Source organism: Papilio polytes, unplaced genomic scaffold, assembly GCF_000836215.1.
Source record: "Papilio polytes unplaced genomic scaffold, Ppol_1.0 DF823912.1, whole genome shotgun sequence".
Classification (NCBI taxonomy): Eukaryota; Metazoa; Arthropoda; class Insecta; order Lepidoptera; family Papilionidae; genus Papilio; species Papilio polytes.
The window spans coordinates 1,421,130-1,436,466 of NW_013525292.1; the positions used below are offsets into that span (position 1 = coordinate 1,421,130).

The 15,337-nt window shown below is 32.4% G+C and overlaps 1 protein-coding gene and 1 long non-coding RNA gene across 5 annotated transcripts in view; one reads left to right on the top strand and one right to left on the bottom strand.

The window, feature by feature from the left end:
- The window catches only part of LOC106102657 (protein tramtrack, beta isoform-like), a 241,060-nt gene that overhangs the window by 36,935 nt on the left and 188,788 nt on the right, over positions 1 to 15,337 (bottom strand). The window lies entirely within an intron of this gene.
- On the top strand, positions 10,294 to 14,837 carry LOC106102662. Its single transcript, XR_001225587.1, has 5 exons — positions 10,294 to 10,499; positions 11,135 to 11,295; positions 11,798 to 12,118; positions 12,614 to 13,446; positions 13,785 to 14,837. It is a non-coding gene; the product is annotated as an uncharacterized LOC106102662 (long non-coding RNA).

The window sequence follows — 15,337 nt, forward strand, 5'->3', positions numbered from 1 at the left end:
TTTTTAGTTATTTAGTTTTAAATCTGTTATTTAAATAAAATTAAATAAATAAAAAAGTATGCGTTTTTTTAACCAAACAAAAATACTCGTTCGTACTTCTCTCGAAGTTGTGTTATAACCGAAATACACCGAAAGAATTTCGTATTAAAGTTGACTAGATTGTGGTTACGCTAGAAGACTTATTTATTGTTAAATTTTATATTTTCTTACAGTTTTGACAAAGCATTATACATTCATCTCCACGTATGGTGGGAGCACTCTACTCATGGCAAACGGCTTCACGTACTCTCGAAATAATCGTGCAGGTAGAACTTATTATTGTTCCAAAAAACTAAGTAAATGTAAATCAAGCATACGATTAAGTGACGAAGGATATATTATTGAAATCAAAGAATGTCATAATCATCCACCTCCTGAATACAAAAAGTTAAAAAACGGAAGTTACCTTAGGATAAGTTCGTAGATCTTAAGATATTTAATTTAGTATAGCACAAACTGTAATGGCCTCTGCACACTGCTGTGAAAGCGAACCAGAACCGAAGCGTAATAAAACGCTATCTAGTTGTTAAAACTTAGAATGAACGTAAAACAAAAGCGTTTGCGTACTCTAGGAGACAGCTTTTATGTGGACTCAATTAAGATCGTAACTTTTCTTTGCATAAAGCGTGCTTTTTGACAAGAAACTCACGGATTTGGTTCCTTCCATCGAACCATCCAGACAGAATCTTTATACGATGCCGAGCAAAATAGCTTTTCGCTTTCGCTTCACTTTTTTATATGTACTTAATTAAGGCTATTTGAATGCAATATTGAAATTCCATTATCATTATATTCTTGTTATAAGACTAGTTTATAGATACTACTTCACTTTAAGTGTTAGGTTACATTAGTACGATTTTAAATAAATATGTATTAGGTAAAAGAATACGAATTTGTCGCTTTCATACTTATTTCGAGTATTGAAAACTCTTACCTCGTTGTTTTGGCTTTCATACTGATGTCACTAATAATCAATTTTAAAGAGTTTTAAAAAAGGCTGAGGAAATGTTAAGCAAGTTACTTTTTTATGTGTTTTACAACAAAATGAAAAGTTCATCAGCAGTTTTCAATTTACAAAAAATCTGCCACTGTCATTCGCTTGTTCAAAATTGACGATAGATTTTAGAATTTAAATATTTCTTTTACACGTTCTCATGATATATAACGTTCACGGATAACACACATAAAATAATAAGCTATACTATGTTAGAATTAACATATATTGTAACACGTTATGTCGTATATTAGTCAAGAAAGTAAACTTTTCAAAAACAAATTATATTGTTTTTAATAAATGTTCCAAACACATGCAGTGTCGATTCTAGGTCTGTTTGGATTCTGGGCGAGATTACAACGACGCCGTCTTTTACTATGACTTGGAGGGATTCAGAATGTTATGTGAGAGTAATTCGTAGAATTTTGGTGTTCCTATCTTGAACGTCCTAGGCAGTCCCCCAACCTTCCCCTATCCTAATGCTGGTAATGATGTGATTCAGTTTTTAGTTTATTTTCTCACATGTTTGTACTTTCAGGTTTTAATTTTAAATTTATTCAAACAAGATTCGGTGGTAAAATGCTTATGTTTGACGGTTATACCTATTCTAGACGTTTTCCTACTATGAACTACTATTGCTCGAAGAAAGACAGAGGCTGCAAGGCTAAAGTGAAACTTAATGCTATGGATGAAATCGTTTCTGATATCAAATTATGTGTTCATGATCACGAACCGCCAAAATATAGAATTAGTTCTTCAGGCATATATGTTAAGATTTCGTCATAATATTGTTTTTTTTTGTATAAATGAATAATTGGTAAGAGTAGAAGACATTAACTATGAACATAATTTTTGACATAAAATACCTATATTTATGATGGTTTCTTATTTGTTCTTAATGTATTGCGTACATTTTCAGTTGAGAATGAGTACACGTTGGTACCAACGCGGCGCGGCCATCTTTTGTTGATAATGGGCAATTACACATTTTCTCAAATGAGGAACACAAATAATTTTTACTGTTCTAGAAAAAATTACGGTTGTAGAGCTCGAGTGAAGCTTGCGAAGGATGGATCTGTCCGGGAAACCTGCAACTTGCATACACATCCTCCGAACAGGTGTATGGTCCCCTCGTAAGGGACCACCGTCAATTTATAGATCAAACAAAGCGAAATTAATGTAAAGCTAAAAAATACTAGAGTTCAGTTCTCTAGGAATCTGTAGGAATTATCGTTTTATATGTGAACCGAAACCTTATTTAAATTGACCGTAGTAACAGTATGAGAGTTCATAGCAGAATTATAAAAATAATTAATTATTAGCTTATTCCGGATCCTAATAGAAATATTTGAAATTACACTGCGATGTATCTTAACTTTGCTTATACCATACTAAGAATTCAATTGTTAGGACAAGATAACAAATATGAACAGTTATTAGATAATACAAATTGATGTATAAATAAATCATCTTTTTTACATAGACTACTTATTTTACCAAATATGTATACCTAATAAAGGTAAAGTATACTCTATGGAAGGTCAAAGATTAGGAAATTATTTCTTCAAAGCCCGCTACACACGCTCATTTCTGACTATTCAGATAAAACTGGGCATGTGTAGCGGGCTTAACAACGTTGTCGTATGGACAGATAAGTTTGGTTAAACATTTCTTAGTATTTATAATGTTATGAATTACGTTAACATATACAGATTTATATATTACGTTACGTATAACGACCGTAGGCTCCGATCTCCTCTGTGGGGACATGTAATGAGCTGGTGATGATACCGATTTTCAATATTTATTTTATGCAGATTTTCCATATGAGTTCATAAAGTCGCAGAGAGGAAAGCGACTTCTAATGGTCGATGGTTATACATTCTCGAATACAAGTTACAACAACTGGGTCTGTTCTACGAAAATAAAAGAATGTAAAGCTCGGCTCAAATTGAATAAAGAAGGGGAAATCACTCACATTCACAATGAACATATTCATCCACCGCGGAGGTACATAAAGACTGCCAGAGGGGACTACGTTCGGATCTAAATTTAATAACCCGGAAAATAATCTAATGCGTAGATGTTCAGCCCGTGACTAGTTTTAATTAGCTCTCGCTTTCAATGCACCGTACTTAATCTATAATGTTTAATGAAATTAAAAAATAAGTCGGACGGATGAATTTTTTTTATTCTCATCTGTCTCTACGTAGGGACAGGTGGGATGACGGTTGGGAATAATCCGTTATTAATTATTGGCTAGTTATGAAACAAACACATTAGCATCATAAGTACGAAAAACTAAAAATAGTTTGTTGTATTAAATTCTGTAAATGTAACTGAATATTTCATAGCATTTTTTGGTACATCGTAAATAAATAAAACCATAAATACTTGTATATTTTTTTATATCCCTTAATTCCTTATCAATGTTTATGCATCTTTATATGAAAATTTTAAACAAAAGGTTTGTTAATATTTCTTATTAGTTCTAACTTACTATGGTTTTATTTCTTTTTTTCCAAAAAAAATCCTAAAAAGTTTTTAATTAGCTGTTTGACTGCCAGTATTAGTTGCGAGTTCTTATGAATTAATCCCGAACACAGTTTTATATTTCAGGATGTACGGAATACAACATTATCAAATCGCAAAGAGGCAAAGATCTTTTGGTTGTCGATGGTTACACTTTCAACCAGAGAAGTGTGAATAGTTGGAAATGCTCTTCGAATCCTCTCTGCAAAGCGAAGTTACTAATGATCGATGGAAAGATAGTGTTCATACAAAATGAACATATGCACGCGCCGACGCAACGGAAACAATTGAAAGATGGTTCGCTGTTCCGAAGAACTATGCTATTAAGGTCTGCAGATGGCATATACTATCGTTTAGAATAAAGTTAGCTGTAAATGGTTAAATTTGCTGAACAATATATCGCTGCAACATTTCTGAATTCCTGAGAGTCGTGATCTCTTTTCTTGATCATCTCTCATAGGACGTTTCTCTTTACTGTGCGATTCTTAACGACGTGGATAGCGTTATGCATAGACGCATAATGTCAATTGGATTGTAATTCAATTTATGGCTGAACACAATAGTCGATCTCGAACTAAATTATTTATCTGTTTTGCAATAGAAACCTGTTCTATTATTTGCAAGGCAATCGATTCATTCTCTCCAAATGCATTTTCCATCAAAATATTCCAGATCTTAATACGTTACATGCCACTAACAATCAACTATTTGTTTGTGGCATTGAACGTGTTGAGTATCGATTATTGAGTACGGCTGTTAGACAGAAGACGATAAATAAGGAAAATAACAACTACCTCTGTTATTTTTAGAATGACTGAAAAGCCGTTGGAGTACATGAAGTTCATCGAAGGATCGAAATTACCATAGACCTTAAAATTCAAAAGAAATCTCAATAGTATTTTAATTTCTTGTATCTTCTAATTCCTCTGTATGATGTAGATAATCTTCAAAGTATTAAAAATAATTATTAATAACATAATATTATGACAAGATCGATAGATTCACACTTTTCAAAGGTTTATTTATGTATAACAGTCCTTTGAAATACCATTTAATATTATATCAAAACAAAATGATACTTCTGTTTCTTTATGGTGTGGTTAAGCTTCTATCAATTATGGTATTTTCTTATAAAATTACCCTTAAAAGTAATTAAGGTAAACACTGGTTTACGGCGACGGGTATGTCCAAGAATCTTGCCAACTCCTGTGATATTCTATACTCAAGTACATTAGAAACATTGTAACAAAATTGTATTGTCTTCTCTTTTATTCTCCATATAAAATTGAGATAGAGATATGTTATTGATTTTTGGGGCAGTGGAGTCAGGCTAAATTGTGATTTTTTTATCATGACACTTAAGTTTAATCTAATTGTAATTACAATTGTTATAATGCTCATAGATATAATATGTTTTAAATATATTTACCAATGACCCGAATTTACAGTTTTTAAATTTATTAATCCAAGATTGCGACTAATATGGTACATTGTTGGTAACGCTCAAAGTTGGACGGAATCTTTTAAACCGTCTTAAAAGCTTTTAATGTTCAAAATACGAATACCCGTATGGTGTCACAATATGGTGGTTGTCTCACATATACCCACCGAGGAACTCGAGCCTGAGTGAAGAGTGACAAGGCCTTAGTCACCAACGCTGGATTAGTGTTGGATGGTTGACTTAACAAATATATTTGATTTTCTATGCATGTTTTTAGACACCTTTTTTAATTGATACTGTTGCTTTAAACTCAAAGCAACACTTCTCGTCAGGTTACGACCAATCTATCCATACTTCTAGTGACATTGACAGCTGTCAGCTAGGGACGTGACGTTTATGCCGATAATCTAGAGTTGCGCCAATTCTATAGCACGATACTAATTTTGTTCTTAACAATATAAAGATGCGTCATGATGTTTTCCTTACTGTAAGAACGTTGGATAAATGTATTATATGAAATTCGGAAGAGTTAGCGACGTTTTCTACAAAGAGAATGTTTTTTTTTACTAATTATTCCTTTCTAATTTAGACATGAGTTACGAATGGGTGATATCACAACGCGGACGCAGTATGATTTTGATCGGTGGATACACGTATTCGCAATTGAAAAATTGCCCTAATACCTGGGTTTGCTCGAAGAAGAACATAAAATGTAAAGCTAAAGTTAAATTGGACGAAGACGCTAAAGTCATCGCCTTGTATGATGTACATTGTCACGCAAAGCGAAGATATGTTTGAAATATAATTATGTGTTACCAATTTGTTGTGCATTTTACTACTCAAAAGATGAATTGCAAATTGTTTATTTTCCCCTGAAGTTGTTTTTGTTGTATTCGGTACTAAATGCATAAAACTGCACATTATTTTACTCCTATCTACTCTCTAATACCCAAAAATTAATTAAATTGATTTTTATGTTGCAGATTTAGGATGTGTACAATTCTTGCCAGCACGCGGACAAAAAAATCTGATTATGTATGAGAATTATCTCTTCTGTTTTCCGGGTGTTCGGAGGACATATCTACGATGTTCTAGATACTCCCAAGTGCGCTGCAAAGTTACCCTAAACATCACTAAGGAGGGTAAAGTGATTAAGAAAAATATGGAACACAATCATGATCCACCAGAAATTTATAGGACAAAGGAAGGGGAATATTTTAAAATTTAATCTAGTACCAACGTAATACTTTGGTCTGACTGGACTGAACTGAACTGGACTTCTGGAATAAAGACTTGCAAATATCTCTGTATCTATTTCAAAGTTACTGGTACTGGAATTGACTACCACAGCTGCTATTTCCACTTTAGATATAAGACATAAAAAAGCCATCAAAATTCACATCATTGAGACGAAAATGTCATGTGATTCGAAACAGATAATAACTTTGGAACCGTATCTGTAATCGATAATCTTAAATATTCAAACAAATATCAATAAAGCTATACCATAGCCTGTTTATTTTTTTTATTAGAAATGTTGGAAAAGATCCTGGTCTTAATTCTAAAAGTGTACGGATTTATCGAAGAGTTTTGAATTGGTCTCTTCCCCTCGAATGGTTTACTATTCTACTTGTATATCACTAGAGCGTATTTGTTGTTATTATTTATCAATATTTCTGAATCTACTTCTGATTTTAGTAAATTTGGTTTATACCAAAACTTTAATTATTAAATTATGTTTAAATTAACTAAGCTACTAAATGTTTTTTTTTTAATTTAATAGTGCGTTACGCTCGCGATTACGTTCGCGCGGTAAAAAAGGGTTTGAAGTGCCACAACCGGTACTGGTTACATCTACCATTAAAATAGGTTCTTATTCAATACATTTGTCATTTAGGAATTAGGACAAGTTAAATATATTTCATAAATATTCGCAGAATATAGATATATCCCGTCAGGATGGAAGAAGAATTTGTTGCTGCTTAAAGGATATACATACTCTCAGACAGCTTCACTGGGTCTTTGGTATTGTTCTAGGAAATACAACGGATGCACGGCGAAAGTAAAAATGAACAATGAGGGGGTGATTGTGAAAGCAAATCTCGATCACAATCATAACCCCCCACAAATTCACAGAAATAAGTCTGGTGAATGCTTTGTGGTTCGAAAATAAAAATATCTTGGTATATGTAATGCATTTTTATTAAATACTAGCTGTTCCCGTGCGGCTTCATCCGCATGAAATTATTTTACTGTTTACATTTGTCAAATTCTCAATTGCAAATGTTAAAACTACCGTTGCCTCGATAATTTGTTTCCTTAATGTTGGCAGCTTGTAGTTAATGGTCCCTTTCCCAGATGAAGGTTTTCCAATGTACTTACCCCTTAAGTTTAATAGCGTGAAAATATATAGTCTAAAGCGTGACGTAAGTCACAAAGAAGTGTGTGTTTACGCTTTATTATATTAGTATATATAGTTATCGTAATCTATAGTTTTAAATTCAAATAAAGCTTCAATATGTTCCTATTCATGTTTTATTGCAAATGATTGAAAAAAGTCGGTCGGAACTGGAAATGTGTAATTTCATGGAAATTTTGAAATTCAAATCCTTTTCCCTTCCAATTGTTATTAACCTGTCTAATTGTGACAAAGGTATATCACATTTTCTCTAATATCGTAACTTCATTGGATTACTTGATTTTAATGTTGCAGATTTAGGTTATGTACAATTCCTGCCAGGGCGCGGGCAGAGAAGTGTTATTGTTATGTACGAGAATTATCTCTTCTCATTTTCTGGACTTAAAAGGACAATTCTACGATGCTCTAGATACAGCCGAGGGCACTGTAAAGCAGCCTTGAAGGTTAACGAGCAGGGAAAAGTGCTCAGGAAAATTATGGAACACAATCATGACCCACCAAAAATTTACAAGACGAAGGAAGGACAATATATGCAAATTTGATCTCGGACATTCATGGTACTATAACCGATATTGCGATGCGGCCAGAAATATCTTGTATTGGAACCAAATCAATTTTTTATGCAGTTATAAAAACTGTTAATCGTATCTTTGATTATCCAATTGTCATTAAATTAACAAAGCTAGTAATACTAAATGTATTTAATTTAATAATGGCTTTTACTGGCGACATTACATTAAATTAAATAAAAAAATATTAATAAATATATGCAATCTTTACTCAGTGTTAATCCTACAATTCGCACTTTTTTATAATTTACTGGTGTAAGGTTAATTTTTTATCCAACAGCTCAGATACGTTTATACGAGTAGCAATATGCAATGGTATTTTACAAAGGCCTTATATTTTTAGTCAATGTGACACAAAATAAGATGGCAATATATATTAAAAAAGGAACCAAACCTCAAATATTTAAGACTAGCTGTTGCTCGCAACTTCGTCCTCGTGAAATATAGCCTAAGTTACTCAGCGATAACGTAGCTTTCTGATAGTGAAAGAATTATTGAAATCCGCCCAGCAGATTTTGTGTTATTTTATATCCAAAAATGAGTATAGATCAGTTAAAGATTTTTACAAATATTTGCAGAATACAGATACATTCCGTCAGGGTGGAAGAAGAATTTGTTACTGCTTAAAGGATATACTTATAGTGAGACTACTTCGCAGGGTTTATGGTATTGTTCTAAGAAGTTAAATGGATGCACGGCGAAAGTAAAGATAAACAAGGGGGTGATCGTGCAATCAACTCTAGATCACAATCATAACCCACCCAAAATTCACATAACTAAGACCGGCGAATATATTGTAATGCGAAACATAAAGTAGCCTCGGTGGTAATACTTTTTTTTGCTATTACATTTGTATCTGTAATCTATACTCTTTTTAATCAATAAAGCTTCCATTTTTTATTATTTATCTGTGAGTTTGAGAATTGAAAAGAGCTTTGTCTCAATTCTAAAAGTCTATTTCACTAAGAGTTTTTAAATTTGTTTCCTTTTACCCATGATATGTTTTCAAATTTACTCGTCGTGTGTCACTAGAGTATTTTGTTTTTCTTCTACTCCCTAATAACCGAACTTCATTGAATTACTGATTTGAATGTTCCAGAATTAGGTTACGTACAATTTCTGCCAGGGCGCGGGACGAGAAGTATCATTATTATGTATGAGAATTATCTCTTCTCCCACCCAAGTTCTAACAAGACACTGCTACGATGCTGCAGATATAGACGTGGGAACTGCAGAGTATCCCTAAAGATCAACGAACAGGGTAAAGTGCTTAGCAAAATGATGGAACACAATCATTACCCACCAAAACTTTATAAGACGGCGGATGGCCATTATATGCAAGTTTGATCTAATGTCGCCCATGTCTATTGCAAACTAGACTTTATGATAATATACTATAAGGTTTGAATCAGCTACAACGATGTGCAAACTCGATCTCGATTACTATAACTCGAACATTGTTAAGTAATTGTTTACCACATGCTTTTACATTTGCAGGATATAAATTAATCCCGTCAGGTGTGAAAAAGGACTTATTACTGCTGAAAGGGTATACTTTTGTTTTGAAAGCACCCGGTTTCTGGTATTGTTCTCAGAAGAGAAACGGATGCCAGGCGAGAATCAAATTAAACCAAAACGGTATAATGATATGGTCCTTTTTGAACCACAGTCATTGTCCTCCGGTCATTCACGTCACCAAAACTGGCCATTATATTGTTATGCGAACTAGAAAATAATTTTTCTCTTGTTTATGGAGAATGTAATGTTTTTTAAATTGCATCCATTTCTCTCTATTACTGTAAGTTACGAATCTAAAATGTTTATGTAATTTTTGAAGTATATTTCGTTGATGTAAAATCTTGGATCATCTGTCTTTCTAGCTAGTAAGACATGGTGTTAGAATGCTTAGTTTGTTTCTTTCGCTTTGTCATCGTCGTATATGATATTGTGAAAACTAATATTACAAATAAATAGATATCTATTGTAAATGGTTTGATTTACACGGAATTTTTCATCTATACTATTAAAATAGAGCGTAAACACACACTTCTTTGTTGCCTAAGATCTCAACTATTACAGCATATTTTTGAATAATTCATTTTTTAATAAACAGCCTTACACTTACGTCACGCTTTGGGCTATATATTTTCATGCCATTAAACTTAAGGGGTAAATATTTTGGATGAAAACCCTAATATGGGAAATAGACCATAATTTGCTGGCAACATCAAGGAGGCAAGGTTGCCATGGGTTGTCATCGTCATGTCATTTTGACATTTGCAATTGATAATTTGACAAATGTAAACAATAAAATAAAATTTTTATAATTTCATGCGGATGAAGTAGCACGGGAACAGCTAGTTAATTATATTAATCTTACAGGTTTAGGTTACATACAATTCTTGCCCAGTCGTAGGCAGAGAAGTATGATAATGTATGAAAATTACTTATTCTCCTTTTCGGGTCGTAACAAGACATACCTACGTTGCTCTAGATATATGCGAGGTGAGTGCAAAGCGACACTGAAGATTGAAGACACGGGTAAAGTCATCAAGAGAAACATAGATCATAATCATAGACCACCAGAAGTTTACAAGACTGATGATGGGCACTATATGAAAATTTGATCCTTTTTAGAGGTTTGATAATGTTTCGACTTAAACACTTATTTATTACATATTAATGTAAAAAAAATATACGTAGTTCTACATTGAAAAAAATATTACTTTGTTTAAAAGAGAAATGTGGATGCTGCGAATTGGAGGGACTTTACTTGAAGTATTAAAGTCACAACCCAGAGTATGCTATAAAAGTATGAACTCAATTGCTAGAAAATCATCGTATGGGCATGTTATGAGGAGGGATGAATTGCATGTAACAAGGAGAACGTTAGTTATGAGTGTGTAAGGGACACCGGTAGAGGTAGAACTAGAAAGAGATGGATGGATTGCGTGAAAGGTGACATGATCAAGAAGGGAGTGATGACTGAGATGAGGTATGATAGAGTTATGTGGAGGACAAAAACCTGTTGCCCCGACCCTACAGGAGTAAAATAAAGAGGAATCAAATGAATCTTTGTCTTTTACTACTAGTTTTTACAAACCTGCTTCCCTCTAACTGTAGTTCATTTCAATTTTCAGATTTAGGTTATGTAGCATTCATTCCAGGGAAAAAAGGTAGGTTTATCGAGTACAAAAAACACATTTACTCTTTTGTGGGTTACGGGAAGTCATATCTACGTTGTTCGAAATCTAGGCGAGGAGGATGTAAGGCTGCTTTGAAGATCAATACCCAGGGAAAGGTGATAAAAATATTATCGGAATTTCACAATCATCTTCCACCACGTCTGTTTAGGACAACACAAGGATTTTATTTAAAACTTTAATATCACAAGATAAAAGTTGCCAGAATTATTTAAAATCAAATATAGACGATGACTAGATCTTTTTAGATCTAATTTATCTCAAAATATTAATTTAAATTTCACTTATTAATCTTCTAAAGCCTTGACTGTAGTTTGCCATTGTTCTTATCTGTATACTATGAACTGAGAAATTTACCTGTGATAAAATGACGAAAGTTACAAGTGGCCAATTTGTGAGTATTTGATAAATGTAATAAATGATGGTAGTTGTATTTCAATGTTTTTTTTTTCATAAAGTTTATGTCTTTTAATTTATAAAGGTGACCTCTTTTTATTAGGTCATTCAGTGCTCGTTATGTAAAAAATACGCTTAACTTTAGCCCGAATAGTATTACACTATTAAGTCAGGTAAGAAAATTAATTAGTTCTACTATTTCAGATAAGGAAGAGTACATACCTAGCAACCGAGGTAGAGGAAAGATTTTGTTATACAAGCAGTATACTTATGCTAACATAAACTATAAGCACGAAGACAAGACGAGATGGTATTGCTCTAAGAAAGCTGGAGGTTGTAAAGCAAGAGTCCACACAACTCCTGATGGCCGAGTCATTGATATGATAAATGAACACAATCATCAACCTCCTACTTTGTACAGAACCCGTGATGGGAAGGTTTTTAAAGTATAAATGTGTTCAACTTAAAAGTTCAAGTTCGAACTTAGGATATTAACTAGCTGTTCCTGCGCGGCTTCATCCGCATGTAATTATAAAAACTTTATTTCATTGTTTAAATTTGTCAAGCAAATGTCAAAATGACATGACATGACAAGCCTTGACAACCTTGCTTCCTTGATGTTTGCAGCAACTTGTGGTCTCTTTCCCACATTAGGGTTTTAATGGCATGAAAATATATAACCTAAAGCGTGACGTAAGTGTAGGGCTTTTAATTAAAAAAATAATTATTCAAAAATATGATGTAATTGCTACATCTTAGGCAACAAGGAAGTGTGTGTTTACGCTTTATTATAATAGTATAGATAATCTTGTGAATTATTTTAAAGGTTACGATTAAGATCTTGTTTCATTAGTTTTCACTTAAGTTTGTTTTACATAAGTAATGTTTAACAATATGATATTAATCGGTTTAGTTCTTTATTACTTCGTTTTGTTTTTTTTTTTATTCCATTATTACTTATGTCTTAAGATACTTGTTTATATTTCCTTCTTATATAGTAAATCCGCTTTGATTTTATAGATGAAACTGTATTCATACCTAGTAATCGGAAAAATGGAGAACTACTGTTATACAAGGGGTATACTTTTGCTAGCATGACCTCAAAGATGAGATGGTATTGCTCTAAGAAAGCAGCGGGCTGTAAAGCAAGACTTCGTACAACTCTTGCAGGACGAGTCCTTGTTTCGATAAACCAACATAATCATAAACCACCCATGTTGTATAAAACTTCCGATGGAAAGGTTGTTAAGTTGTGAATAGTTCTTGTTACAAAGAAAATAATAGCTCTTCGTAGTCGTAGAATAATTTTGTTTTTAATATGCGTTTTTTATTCATTTTTGCTGAAACGATATCTAATGTCACCCAACACATGTTTTCTGTTTTATATGAAGTAATTAGACTTAGTTTGATTTCTGAGCTGTAAATTTAATATTAAGTTAATTAAATGCCGTTTTTTTGTAAATATATCAAAATTAGTTAAGGCTTTAGATGTAAAAGTGTTTAAACCATTTTTATAGGACGTAAGGTTTTGAAATATGTTGTAGCAGAGATTGTATTTTATTTTTTTTTCAGTATTTACGGAATACTAATAAAACTAAATTAAGGTTACATTAAGATTTATTTAATGTTTTGACCTAAGAGTTATAGGTTTTTTTAGATTTTTAATAATAGACTTTTTATTTAGTGGTTCCCAACTAATCAGTCTTAAGTAAATACACTCAAGGTTCAAGTTATATAAATATTTCTTTGCAGAATATAAGTTACCCGATGGCTTTCCTATTAGGACCACAAAACGTGAACTACAAAACTATAGACACGAACAATCAGATATAGTACAGAATCCAATCTGTCGGGTTAGTGAGATCTTAAATTCTATATTTAAGAAGTAAATGTATATTCTGTACTATAAATGGTATAATAAATAGAATAAGTTTTCTATTATATTGTGTATTTTTGCAGATTCGTCGATTGTAGTATTTAAATAATTTATTAAACTTCATACCCCTGTATTATCCAAGTGTCTTAAATTATTTTGTACTCGTAGTTTAAATGTCTCCAACTAACTGATATCCTGTATTTAAAAATGTTATCGCCTTTTATATTGTATCAAAAGAATCATATGTTTATACTAGCTATCCAACAGTCTAATTGGTCTAATTCCTTTCATATTAAATGTTATTCTTTCTTTTAGATTTTCATTACGAAGAAATAAAAACTGGAAATGATACGACGTTAATAATGTTCCGGAAATACACATTCTCCTATCATTCGAAGAAAATAAAGCGGTACGCTTATTGTTCCAAAAAGATAACTACGAAGTGTCCTGCTAAGCTGAAACTTGACAACCTCACGAAAACTATTCTTAGTGGCAATATTTATCATAATCATGCGCCTCCTAGACTTATAAAAAGCATTTACGCTCGTAATGTATACCATAAACTTATTTAATTCCAACCCATGGGTGTTTGCTAGGGACGGTCAGGAAGGGCGGGTCTAGACTCGAGAACTGTGAAATATATAACAGCTTGAGGGAGCACGCTATCAGAATTACTACTACTCGTGAGCATATGTGGGCGGTCATGGGTGAAGTTGGATTCAAGGAATACACTCATAATACTTCTTAGTCAGGATATCATGGATTTACAAAGCTTAGATAGTACAAACATTGCCCTCGCAATGTTCTCTATTTTCAGAATGATTTAACTTCTCTAGAAAGTCGCTTGGCGGCGCTTGTGTTCTATTTATGACTTAAATCTAAATTGATTTTTTCTTTCGTTTGCATATAATCCTAAATACAAGTTATTATTGAGTTTTTAGTCAAAAAACTACTTGTGTTCATAAAAAAATGTACATTGCATTCTCTCTGGAATAAAAAAAAGAATATGTACTACCTGCACCCTTCTTGATTACCGGCTTGCTACCAATTTCTAGACCATCAGCTGGTGTTCCACGTTCCGACCCTTTTACTATCATAGTATCTAGTACTCTTAACCCTTAATTCGACGGACTTTGTAACAAAAAAAATATCTGTTACCAACACACTAAAATTAAAATCTCACGCTTTTTACTAAATAAGTTTAGTAGTTTTTTTTATTCGTCACAATGGACACTCGAATTAGGGGTTGAAGGTGAAGTGAGACTTCGTAGAAAATTTTTAGAATATTCAAAGATTTATAGATTTAGAAATGTTTTTTTTTTATTTACAAATCTATCTTGATTATTTAAAAAATCTGTTTTGTTGAAATTAAAGTGTTATATAATTTATCGTTTGATGTAATATTAAGTTTGTAGAATAATTTCATTGTTTCAGTTTTTTGTGAATTAAAGTTTTTGAAGTTATTTTGTTTTTTTTTTAACGATAAGTCAGCGTTATTTTCGCTTTTCGAAGTACATCGTTTTTAATTTATCGTCATATTAATTCACTTATTCGATATAACTATACATTAGCTCACACATATAGGATATAGTTTAGTCTAGTATATAATAGTTTTGATTAAATTTCAAATTTTATGTTCAATTCTTCGTGAACGAAGTTGTGGTCAAAACGAGTACAATATATCAACTAAGGTTTAATATTACATATTTAATTAAGTTATTTTATAGATCGGATTCAATATTTACCAACCACCGGCGGCAAAGAAATTATAATGTATAGAAAGTACACATTTTCGTTTAATGGAAGAGGGGAAACTTACTTAAAGTGCTCGAAGAAAGGAAGAGGGAAGTGTCAGGCTAGGCTGAAAG